The 12,544-nt window shown below is 41.1% G+C and overlaps 1 protein-coding gene across 3 annotated transcripts in view; it reads right to left on the reverse strand.

Annotated features, from left to right (window-relative positions):
- ZMAT5 (zinc finger matrin-type 5) overlaps positions 1–12,544 on the reverse strand; it is a 493,595-nt gene that overhangs the window by 382,432 nt on the left and 98,619 nt on the right. The window lies entirely within an intron of this gene.

Consider the following 12,544-nt stretch of genomic DNA (forward strand, 5'->3'; position numbering starts at 1 on the left):
GGATTTTATTTTTGTTAACGCAACTGGATACCTCCTCCAGTTTGCCAAAAATTATTCGTTCCTTCAGAATAAATAATTTCATCTTTATGGGAAACACCAAAGTGGCTTTAATATTGTTCTTTAAAAAAGTGGTAAGTGGGATTATCTTTTACTCATTACTTTATTGGGATAATCACTGTCAAATCTGACTACATGTTCACCTATTTTAACAGATGGGCTGGGCCATGCTGTTTTTAATATTTGATCTTTTTCTAAGCTGGACATAAACTTAACTATAATTGAACAAGGTGGTGAGTCTTCCTTCATTTAAGATCCTCTCAGGGATCTATGTGCCCTTTTAATTCCAAAAGATAAAGTTTCAGGTAGATTTAATGTTTCATGTAACCAGGTTCTTAAGTTTATTTTATCATCTCACTCACACTTTTCAGGTATACCATAAATTCTAACATTAGTCTCATTCTAAATCACCAACTTTATCAATGAGTCAGTTATTTTTGTTTTAAAATAAATTCAGTCGGAGACTCACCTTCAGTTATTCTCCCTTCATGATCATTTAAAGCTTCTTCCATACTGCAGATTTGTGTGCTTTGCTGTATCATAAGAATTTCTAAATGCTCAGTCTTCTTTTCTGGACTCTTCTTTTAAACTTTCTATTTTGGTTTCAAGTTTGTCACATCCTGCATGCTAAATATTAGTGACTGGTTGTCTTAACAAAGATCCTGAGCACCATTTCTTGAGTGGCTCGTGTTGAGATCTCTGCGCTCTTAACCACGAATATGAAATTCCGACAGGAAAATTAAAGCTTTTGAAGAACTTGAAGCTATCTATATTAGCTAATATATGTATCTCCAAATTATAATTTTTTGACTATATTTTTCTGTCAGAGAATAGTTTTCAGTCACTTAGCTTTCACCAGTTGCTGCTCTCAGTTAGCCATCTTGGCCATGCTCTTCCTGAGCAATTCTGATACTTAAGGAATGTGTTAACAAAGCATTCTACCAACAAAACAGAATATCTCAACAGAAAGGATGTTAGTATAAGCTGGAAGGATGAAATATACACAATGGACATCTTGTAACTTTCTTAGAGCTGCAACATCATGACTTCATCAAGTCTGGTAAGAACTGAACACTGAACACTCCCAAAGTCCTTTGTTGCTATAACCAGCTATCTCTGATTAATCTTACAATGTAAATATTTGTTAACACACCATATGGTAGGATGGGCTTATGCTCCTGTAAAGCTGCACTGCATAACTGCTTTCACTACAAGATTATGTAAGAGATTATACCATCTCATTTCCTGTAACAACTACATAAAACAATGGAAACATCTTGTATACAATGAACTGGCAATGCACCTATAATTTCAGAATGCTGTTACCAATTGTGTATGAGTCAAGTCTACAATACAGGCCTATCAGCCCAAGAGTAGAAGCAATCAAAGTCAGGTAGAGAGAATCCTGAGAGGGGAGATTGGCCACTTCTCTAGGAGACCATCTGCAGTTCAGCAACTACCAAGACTTTATGGCCATAACAACATGTTAATTAAATGTTATCCAGTTTTATGACAGGGCTACAGGTGAACCTAACCGTTTCAAATTGGTAGAAAAAAATCAACTTAAATTTCACCAAGGCCAGCGACTGAATCTCATCTAGGCAACTATACAGAAAACTAAAGTAACTGTGAAAGGGAGGACAGAGACAGACAAAATGGATTTATGCGTGGAAGGGTAAAGTATAATGAGATGATGCAAAAAGAACAATGTCAGAAAGAAAATTGACGAGTAGAGCACAGCAAGGTTAAGTCCTGGGTCCAGTACACTTAAGTGTGTTTGTCAGTACATATTACACATGGTATCAAAAGCTTTCAAAAAATAAAGAAGAGCAGAAACAAAGGACATGACTGATGACTCAGGTTTCCAAAGGTCCAGTGCTACTGTGAAGCATGAGGTGTTTCTGCAGCCTTCAACTGTGGAGCCTTTTTCAGCAGAGATCTCTGGTGTGATCGCTTCACAGGCACCCATGCCTTCACTTTCTGGCACGTCCTTCCATACAGACACATCCAAGGTCCCAAGATGACGTGGATCTTTGCTCGTGAGGAGGCTCCTGGCGACTAGACTGAGGTCTCATTTTCCCACCTGCAACCACATGCCTCAATGGCAATGGATTCTGATAGTAGGAGCACAAGGCATTTAAAGTTAAACAGGTGCAGCCTACAGTGCCTTAGCCCAATGTCCTTTCTGGGCTTCTGATTCATTAGACCAGCTGTCTAAAAGCTTTATGTCCTTCATTCAGTTCCATAAGTCTCTGCTAGAAACATACTTAGTATCGACAGCTCCTTCTAAATCATTGATGAGAAGAATTCAACTCCAGTGACTGAAACTAATGAGCTAGCTTATGTGGACAACTTCCCATCAGCACAGAACCTGGACTTAGACAGTGAAGACATACTATCCTGTACTTCCCAACAGAGTACTTTTCTTTGGAAAACACCCTTCACATAATTTAGAAACCTTCCAACAGGAATTCAGGGAGTACTCTGAAGCCCAACAGAGAAAAAGGTCTTCATGAGTTTCTCTGAACCTAGGCCAGTAGCAGTTCCACCCGTGCTAGATGTCCTGGATGATGCATTTCAAAATACATCACTGGAGCCACATTATCATCCCTTTGCTTCTAGGAAGGCAGTCCAATTTGAAAGGGTGAAGAATTCTCACAAATATCTATAAAACAACCTGCTGGCTGACCCAGATAAACAGTTACTGGATTCTAGCAGGAACCATGTTGTAAATGACAAAGAGCAAAGGCATTCATATATTTGGTTAGAAGTAATACACTGTTACTACCCTTTCCTTCAAGGCCTTAACAACAAAATCTACTAGAACAAATAAGGATTAATAAGGATTAAGGTGCAAGGGGTTGAAAACAGGGACACGAGACAAAAGGTGCTTGATTTATGTGACCTAGCTTTCTAAATTGCTGAGCATTACAAGAAATGTAGTTGATGCTGTGGGTGGATCGTGTATGGCAGCAGTTAAGGAAAGGGTAACTAGGAGACATGCCTGATTGAGGACTACCTCTTCTCAGACAATGTGAAGGCAGAGATCCTCATTGCTCCTTCAAGGACGGATCTCCTCTTTGTAGACACAGCTGGTATGGTGCATATAAAAAAAAACAAGGAAAAGGATAAAACCACCCAGTCAGACAGAAATTTTAAGTCTATGAGCCTTGGTATGCCAAAAATGTTCCCACTAAGACCAGAACTTCCAACTCAAACAGCAGTCCACCAGATATGACAACAGTGAAAAAGGAAAATACAAAAAGTAATGGCAAGCAAAATTAAAAGAAAAGCCTGGTGGTCTCAGAGCCAGAATCCCCCAGAGGGGTTAGTCATGACTTAGCCTGGCTGCCCCTTTCCCCTCCCTTAATACCACCCCAATCCTCTCCTGTCCCACCTTCAAACCTGTCTTTGCTTTCTCAAAAACTTGGACAGAGCTTGAGATTTGTAAGAAAACGGGAAGAAGTTATTCATGACAAATAGGTGATCATTACAAGAAAATGACACTACCTTCAGTTTCTGAAGAAACCTTTCTACAGAAAAATTCCCTCAGTTCCAAAAGGCCAGTTGGAGCTTATTCATCAAGTTCTGGAAAATATGCCAAATACAGGAGAAAAAATACCACCAAGAGAGGAAAGCAAATGATTTTGTTCCAGACTCTTCCGGTTTCAAGAAGAGAGCTTAGGAAGCCCATTCTGTATTCTTCCTTCTTAGGAAAGTTCCTAAAGGTCCCAAAGTTCAATATGATCATCAAGCAAGGATGTCTGCCATTCATTTCTCAATGGGCCTTCATGGTAATGATTGACTTAAACGATGCTCTCCACCATGCTCCCATAACTAAAAGAATGCAGACAGTATCCAATATTTGTAGCAAAGGGAGAAGATAATCAGTTCACTGCCTCATACTTTGTAAATACTCTGAGAGCAGTGGCCAAGCCAAAGTGTCTGTCTCGTCTGATAGTGTTAAGTGGAATATCTTTGTACTGTAAATAGCTAATAAAGCAACTGGTTCATCCTAGTGGAGTCCTTCACTGGCATAATGAATTTTGTAAAATTTTCACCCTGAATTGCTTCAAGGACCAGGAACATACTGTCAACAGGGACCTCCCAGATTTCCTCTGAAAAAGTGATTTTCAAGGAATTATGTCTGGACATCTCTCAGTGTAGAACCCACCTTCCTCAGGAGACACTGGAGATTTTCAAGGGTGACTTCAACATTTCCATTCAAAACGCACAGACTACAGCCAAGGAATCTTAGGCTTTTAGAATACATGACCTCATGCATTTTTATGATTCCCCTAAGCATGCCTCCACATTAAGAAATTCCAACAGTACTTGAGAAAAAGGTGGTGTCAGCACATTCATCTCTGCAGGCCTGATCTTTCTGCTGCCAAGCACACAAAAACATCTCATGGTGAACTCAGGGATGTACCTAGGACAATGGGATGCCCTTCTGGCCCCCTCATTCAACTCGGACCCTCACCAGAGACTCCTCAGACATAACAATGGGAGCTCATATGGGGAATCCCTACATGCAAGGGACATAAAGGGAAAGGATAAGGAAGAAAAAGATGATGGCATTCATTATGGCCCTAAAAGCCTTTCTCCCTACCATGAAGGAAGGAGTGCTGCAAGCGAGGACAGACAGCAGCACATTTATGTTACATAAACAAGCAGGGAGAATCTCACTCCTACTTCCTCTGCAGACTGGCAGATGGCCACAGAGGTATAGATTACCCTGATGGCCACATATATTCTTTCATTACAGACTGTGGTAGCAGTTAAGTGCATGTGAGACTTCCAAGATAACTGCACAATGACTTAGGTGAAAATTCAGTCACTGACTACACATTACAGTGCCTGGATACCAGCAAAGAAGAAATCTGGAGAAAGTACAAGAACTTCTACCAAAAAAAGAAAAAACTCTGGCTATAAATATATGTTCAGCAAAATGCAGTTAAAGTTCAGACAAGTACAGGAGATAGCATCCTGTAATTTACAGGAAAAAAATAAATCAAATGTACTTAAGAGGCATTAAAATAAGCAAGACATTGGAGAAATATATAAAGTTAAATTACATAAGGCTGGAAAGAATAGAAGCATTAAGTAGCTATTCAGATGACCTGATAAACTGCAGAAATCAGAGATCACATTTTTTATTTTATTTATTCTTTTGTTGACTGGGTTAGTCCCACTATGCTAGTAGCTTCTTTTTAGGAAGACTCAATGTGGTGAAAGGAAGATTTGCAGAATATGAAGTTTCAAGAACGGTTCCAAAAATTAAGTAGAAAAAGACCACATAGAAAAAAGTGATTTTCTGCTATACCAGGGAAACTAATGAACTAGTAACTACAAATAAGCAACTGGATTAGTATTCCACATCAGTATTTGTTAAAGAGTGTTTGTCATATGTATGCTCCACAGCTGGCTATGAAAAAGCAGCTAAGAACTGTATTAGTAATGATTCAGTTATACCAGCAGAAAGAGCTGCTTCAGACAAAACTGACAAAACTGTGGTAGAAAGGGAAAATTAAAAACTGGGAACACCAACGCATTTGTGGAAAATGATTTCCTGTACATCAGGTAGATGAGGCAACTTCATCCCTGAAATCAAGGATTATTGAAAGGCAGGTCTGAGATTCAAGATGTTAAAACCAGCTGTCTTCAGAATATTCTTTCTAGAGGATCAAAGACAGTTTGGGATGCAGAAAAGGCTAAAGAGGAAGAGGCAACAAACTTAAAGGGACTCTACTTCTCATTCTGACAATAACAAAGACCACAAAAACAATTTTCCAGGAAAATCTTTTCTACTGTTCCATAGGAAAGTGTTTTGAGCAACAGAAAAAACCTCAGGAAATGACTAGAACTGAGAATGCTTTGGACTTTAGCTAGAAACTAGTGTTGGCAGGTTGAGATGAGAATCTTAGCTACCTGTTGTGGTGCTCTTTGCAGCAACCTGATCTTGTATCCCCTCCCATCAACTCTCAAGTCATCCGTCTCTGAGATAAGGACAAAAGTCCTCTTCCTAAAGGCTAAGATTCTTCATTCATTCTCTGTTTAACTACATTAAAATGCTTGCTACATGTACGCTAAATACCACATACAGGGAGCTGAAGTGCATCAGCTCTTACTCCAAGTGCAGTACCAGCATTCAATTTTCCCATCCGATCCTATCTCCAGTAGAAATGAACACTAGCAATAGCATTACAGTTCTTCCATTTATTTACTATAGTGTCACTCCCATTAGATGCAGCTTAGAAATGAGAACCTGTGGTTCTGCAGGAAGTAACTGTGTTAACCTGGAGGGAAGGCTATAAATTATACCCCCATATGTAATTAATGTATAGAAAAAGAATTAATGGACTGAGGTAGAAAGTGTTGTTCTTATTTGTAAAATATACTCCCTGATGTAAACTTTATGTTACATTATAAAGCAGTTCTGGATGGAATACAGAAGTATGTGAAGTGGGGGTTATGAGTGACTGTTGTTTATTTTAGAGATATTAAAATAAGAATGTACTTTTTCTTAACTTTAATGTGTCTGGTCTTTACACTAACAAGATAAGAAAGGACCGAAATAAACAATGTAATGTGATCTTGGGTGGCCGGATGGTAAAATATAATCAATACCTTTTACATGTATATTAAATATAATTTCCCATCTTTATGCAAGTGGAAGTCTAGAGACTAATGTACTCATTTAAAGCTACAGATAATTGGTTTTAAGCAAACAGGATAGAAAAATAAGACAAATGAGGAAATGTGTGAAAAGATTGTTTTTTTCTAGCATTTGTGAAAATAAGCAGTTTATTTTCCATTATTACCTGATTTGTAGTTGAAGACAAGGAGGTCTGACCAATGTGTTCTGAATGAACTTCTACAGGGGTTTTCTCTCACATTTGTAAATATATTTTTTCTACAATAGCAAATGCCTTCTATTGGAGACCACATGTAAACAGGTGCAATCAATTAATCAGGAAAGGTCTGAGCAGTGTATTCTGAACAATATGTACAACAGACAGTATATAATTAGCATTGAAAGGGGAGCTGGCAAGCAGTTTGGTGAAAATAAATGAAGTTTGAAACTGGAATGTGAATAGCTTTGCAGGCAGTTGCATCCCTGGCAGCCTTAGTACTTCAATGAATTAAATGTGGCAGTTCACAATTTAAGGATAGCCGGTGCATTTTTTCTTGAGGTTACAGTCTTCAGAGAGCACGTTTTTCACATCTGGAAGGGGAACACCGATATGACAAGGACAATCTATACAATTTAGACTATAGGCTCTAGCATGCACTTCAGCATGATTAAACTTAATTTTGGAATAATTACCTGTGGGCACAGCTATCAGTTTGGGGCAAATGCCCCTATATGGAGGTGTAAAGTTCCTTTTGGAAATTGTAAATAGTTTTGAGCATTTACTGCAAGTTAAAAAGGGGTGGGAGTTTAAAAACATATTTAGTTAAGAGTTTTTACTGAAATAAAATGCTTGAGAAAACACTGCTGTTTCAAACAAATATGAGAAGTGGTGACTGCATACAAGATCAGCCTGTTAAACAGTGTGTATGCAAGATAGAAATATATCTTTTGCAGACAGACACACACACACATGTGAAAGTAGTAGCTTTTTAACCAGAATGGCTACTTTGTCAATATTAACATGGAATATAAATGGTCTTACAGGTGCATACCAAAAGTAGAGTAGTGAATTATGCGTAGGATACAAATGTTACAGGGGGACACATACAAATAGATGTGATCATGTGAATTCGACAAAGCAATTTCACAGAGGGCATTCAGAAGAAAAAAGCAGGGACAAAGAAAAAAGGGAGTAATAATACTGATTCTACCTAACAATACTGTTATGGAGCTTAAAAGGAGTTTTAGAGTAATAAGTTTTCAGTAGTGAATATTTATGAGTTGGGACTGGAACCTGATTTACAATAGTGAGGATGTATCAGGGAGATCTAGAAGAGAAATAAAGCTGGGGGGTATATTTCTGAAGAAATACACAACAATATGTGGTCTGGAAAATGTAAATTCAGTGGGATATTAGACAGAATTTCATATTATTCTCCAAGGACTGGAATTGACTGCATACAAATTATACTCCACGGGAACTGTGTATTCAAATTGAAAGCTGACACAGATCCAATAACTATTTCAGACTGTGCATCAATAAAACTTAAAGATGCAGGGTAATGAAGTAAAAATGAAAATGCTTTCCTACTTACCTTATAAAGAAACATTTAAGGAATGAGTTGTGGATATTAGAGAGTTCTTAAAGAAGACAATTTATTCAGCCTGGATAGCCAATGAGTGGGATAAAATGAAAATGAAGTTTAAACACGTGGTATAAAAGTACAGTTGTGTACCTACCATAAATGTAGATGTTCGAGTGTATTCACTGTTACAGTCATTACACTTGGGTTATCCTGCTGGCAGGCTACCCGCAGTCGGCCTGAATTCCAAAGTTCTGGTCCGGCGTCGTTTGCTGTCGCCACTTCCCTGACGTCAGTGCGCCAGGGGTATAAAAGATGCAACAGACACCATTTTCTTCAGTTTTTCTTGCCCCAGATGTCAGGTGCCCCCAAAAGGGTAGGCTAAAAAACATTGCTTATAAAAGCATGCACTAAAATAAACAATACCTTAATCTACAAGCAAATACACCACATAGGTTGTATAGGATAGAGAAGCACAGATAAGTCCCAGCAAAGAAAGGGAGATGGTGGGTGGGTAACCTGGACTGCAACAGTGAATACACTCAAACATCTACATTTATGGCAGGTACACAACTGTACTATGTTCATCGTGTTTCACTGTTGCAGTCATTACACTTGGGTTGAATCCCAAAGCTGAGGTTGGGCGGCTGGGTCTAAATAGAATTAGGAGTGGCTATAAGGCCCTGCAGAACTGCAGTGGCAAAGCCTGCTCTGGATTTAGAGTAAAGGGGTAAGTGGTAGTGCTTAGTAAATGTGTGCACTGAAGTCCAAGTTGCAGCCTCCAAAATATCCTTGGTTGGTACTCCTCTGAGGAAGGCTGCTGAGGTGGCTCCTGCCCTAGTAGAATGTGGTCTAATGCCCTTAGGCACTGACTTGCCATGTTGTGAATAGCAGAAACGAATCATCCGGGATCCTCTTGGGAACATGAGGTGGAAGACAAAAGGGAATGGAATAACCTCTGGTGATAATTCTTTGTACCCATTTGTCTCGGGTGATGCTTAGCCAGGCTTCTGGATACAAAGAAATGCAACCCCCGACTAGCTCCAGAAAAGCACAGCTGGGCCCCACATAAAGAGCGCTGGTAGGGTCGGCCTCAAAATGAGTTGCGGCCTCCCTGGTTTTGCAGTCCGCCCCTGCCTCTAGGGTGATGTTTACCATTTGCTCCTCCTCCTCTATTTCTGAAGGAGGAGTCACACCCTGTGCATCTGGGAAAAACCTTAAACCACATTTTACCACCTCTCTGACTCTTGGGGTATGGTCTGGAGGGGACTGTAAAATGTACTCCCATGGCAGATAGCGTTTTCTCTTCTTGCTCGCACCTGGTGAGTGTGTCTTTTACCTTGGGTCCAAACAAGGAAGAACTGTCAAAGGGGGCGTTGGTACAGGTAGACTTGAACAGCTCTGCAAAATTACACAAGCGCATCCAGGAGTGCCTCCTAAGGGAAACACCTGAATCCACTGCCCTGCTCGCTCCATCGGCTGCATAAGAAATAAGCCTCATGGAACAGTTAACAATGGAATTCAAGGTGGACAACTGAACAGACACCTTATCAGGGACTCTTTCAGTAGATGTACCTTGTAGAGTCTCTCCCAACTCCTTAAGAAGATCTCTCTGAACCCTTGTAAAATGTGTTAGGTAGAGTTCAGCGATCTGAGAGTGAATGCCGCTGATTAAAAGATATGCTTCCCGTATCTATCCATCATTCGCGACTCCTTGTTCGGTGGATGGACAGATGAAGAAGTCTCCGCTAGTTTCTTCTTAGTGGCAACTGCCACCACCATGGCATCTACAGGAATGCCTTTGGACAAAAATTCCTTCTCCTTGGGGGCGGACAAAATTTTATTAGGTCTCCTGTGGACTGGCTCCATGGCATCAGGAGTCTCCCACACCTTTCGCCTAACAAGGTCTAGAAGTTCGTCGAAAGGTGGAGACACCCAAGAGGCTGAAGTTTGAGACCTGAAAGCCTTCAGGTACACAGACTCCTCATCAGAAGGGTTAACAGTGGGCCAGCCACACCTCTGCTTAAGGATCTCTAAGATGTCTACAAAGGAGACATCAGAGGACGACTTGGGGGACCCTTCTGACTCCTCAAGGTCGGTGTCAGAGGTAAGAGACTCATCCTGGGAGTCTACATGCTTCCTCTTGCATGTTCTCTTCCGAAGGAGCTCATCAGAAGGATATTCCGGGGAGGTCTTGGAAGAGTGGGGGCCACCAGCCGGGGGCTCCTGAGGCTGCGGGTCTCTGCTGTCGAGAGAGGGAGTAGGTGCTGTAGAGGTCTGTGCTTGAGGGGGAAGAGTGTCGGTACCTCTGGGTGGAGCTGATGAGCAGAACAGCACACTCAGCATCATCTCAAAGGCAGATATCTCTGGCTCGGAAGACCTCCTTGGCTCCGAGGAGACAGAGGAAGCCATCGGCTCCGAGACAGATGTAGGATCAGAGCTCACCCTAGCTGACGCACCAAGAGGGTGACTCTGAACTGAAGAGGTCTGGGTCCAAGTGTCCCTGTCGGAGCAGACTGGGGAACTTTGGCTCCTAGACACCCCAGATGGCACCGAAGGTGTTGGAGCGGAACTTGGCTCCGAGACATCCTCATGGGGAGCTGGAACAGAGGGTTCCACAACCAGCAGAACAGAACTCTCCAGCTCTGAAAGCCCAGCATGGCTCAGAGGAGGAACCACAGCAGGGGAAATGGACACAAGTGGCTCCGGGACTGACTGGGTCGGAGCCAACAGCATTTTTGGTAAGGGAGATGACTTCAGGAGTCTCAGCACTACTCTCTCCACATCTTCTTCTAATAGGCTCCTGGATGATCTGGAAGACAGTGGGGGCGATCTGGACCTCTGTAAGATACAGGACCTTAAAGTTTCGGAGACCAGCAATGGATCTCTGGACCGGCTCCGATTTTTGCTATCAGCAGTCGGCTCTGAAATGCATGGGGCCGATACTGGAGTCAAAGTATCAACGGCCTCGATCGGTTCCAAGATCAGTGGAGCCAAGGAGGGAGAAGTCTTGTCTGGTTTAGGAGGCGGTTCTGAAGCACCGGATGACACCGGGAATGCCTCTTGGAAGGTTTAGCCTTTTCTGTTTTACATGCAGGAGATTTGGAGGAAGAAGACGAACTGTCCAAGTCTTCCTCGAAAGAGGGTTTGAGGAGACCTTTTAATATTAGTTTATTCTTCCGCTCCTGTAAGACCCTGGAACTGAATCAGTGGAAAAACAAACAGGTTTCTTGCAGATGGATGGCTCCGAGACAATACACACAATTACTGTCGCCATCGGTAACTGTCACTTTCTGAGAGCATTTAACACATTTCTTAAACCTCGAGGGTTTATGATCTTTGGTACTGGAGAAGCAGTAAAAATGGCACAACCCAAACACAATGAGGACTAGGTCCTCTAACTTACAGGCCTACCCCTAATGCACTAACACTCACACACCACGAAAACTAGGTCCTCTAACCCAAATGGGCCTAGCCGTGGGCAGAGAAAAAGACAGAAACTAGGTCCTCTAACTTAAACAGATGTAGAAAAGAGAAGACTAAAGGTCAGAAACTACCAAATATACTGCACATACACACAAAGTATGAACCAGAAATTGTCCAAATATCTCAGTGGAAACTATACTCAAATTAAAAGGGTCGGAAATATCAAAGAACCCTTGTCAACTAAATAGCTAAATATCCAAATAATATCTAGACAGAAAAAGTCCAATGCTAACTCTCTAATACTAATAAACACTGTACACTAATAAACATTGCACACGGAAAAGGTCAAATTGAGCACAAACGCGCACCTTAATAGTAAGCACTAAATATCGAAGTAATAACTATTAAGCTACCAAACTCTCTACACTAATAAGCACAGCAAAAAAGAACAAGGAGCAAAAACACCCGTTAAATAGAAAAAAACTGGCACACAGGCTACCAAAGAGAACAACAAGGCCAACGGCCAACCAGTTCTCAACAATAAGTATCTAAAGTGAAGAAAGAAAACACTTCAGCAAGACTGAAACTACTCTAGCGACTGATAAACACTAGCAAAAGCTATATAACTAGAAATGTTAACTGCAATATAGTAAAAATAGCAAAAAGTGTTAAACTTAGCCACGGCCAAGAAGAAGCATATCTGAACTCATCGACGAGGCAAACGAGATCTGGGGATTATACTGATGCACCATGGGATACCTACCTAGCCACGATTCAGCTAGAAGACTTTGAGCTTTGTAATAGGCTGAGACAGAGCAGAGGATCAGCTCTGAACCCATGT

This window comes from Protopterus annectens, chromosome 4.part0 (assembly GCF_019279795.1).
Source record: "Protopterus annectens isolate FY-2018-M chromosome 4.part0, PAN1.0, whole genome shotgun sequence".
Classification (NCBI taxonomy): domain Eukaryota; kingdom Metazoa; phylum Chordata; order Ceratodontiformes; family Protopteridae; genus Protopterus; species Protopterus annectens.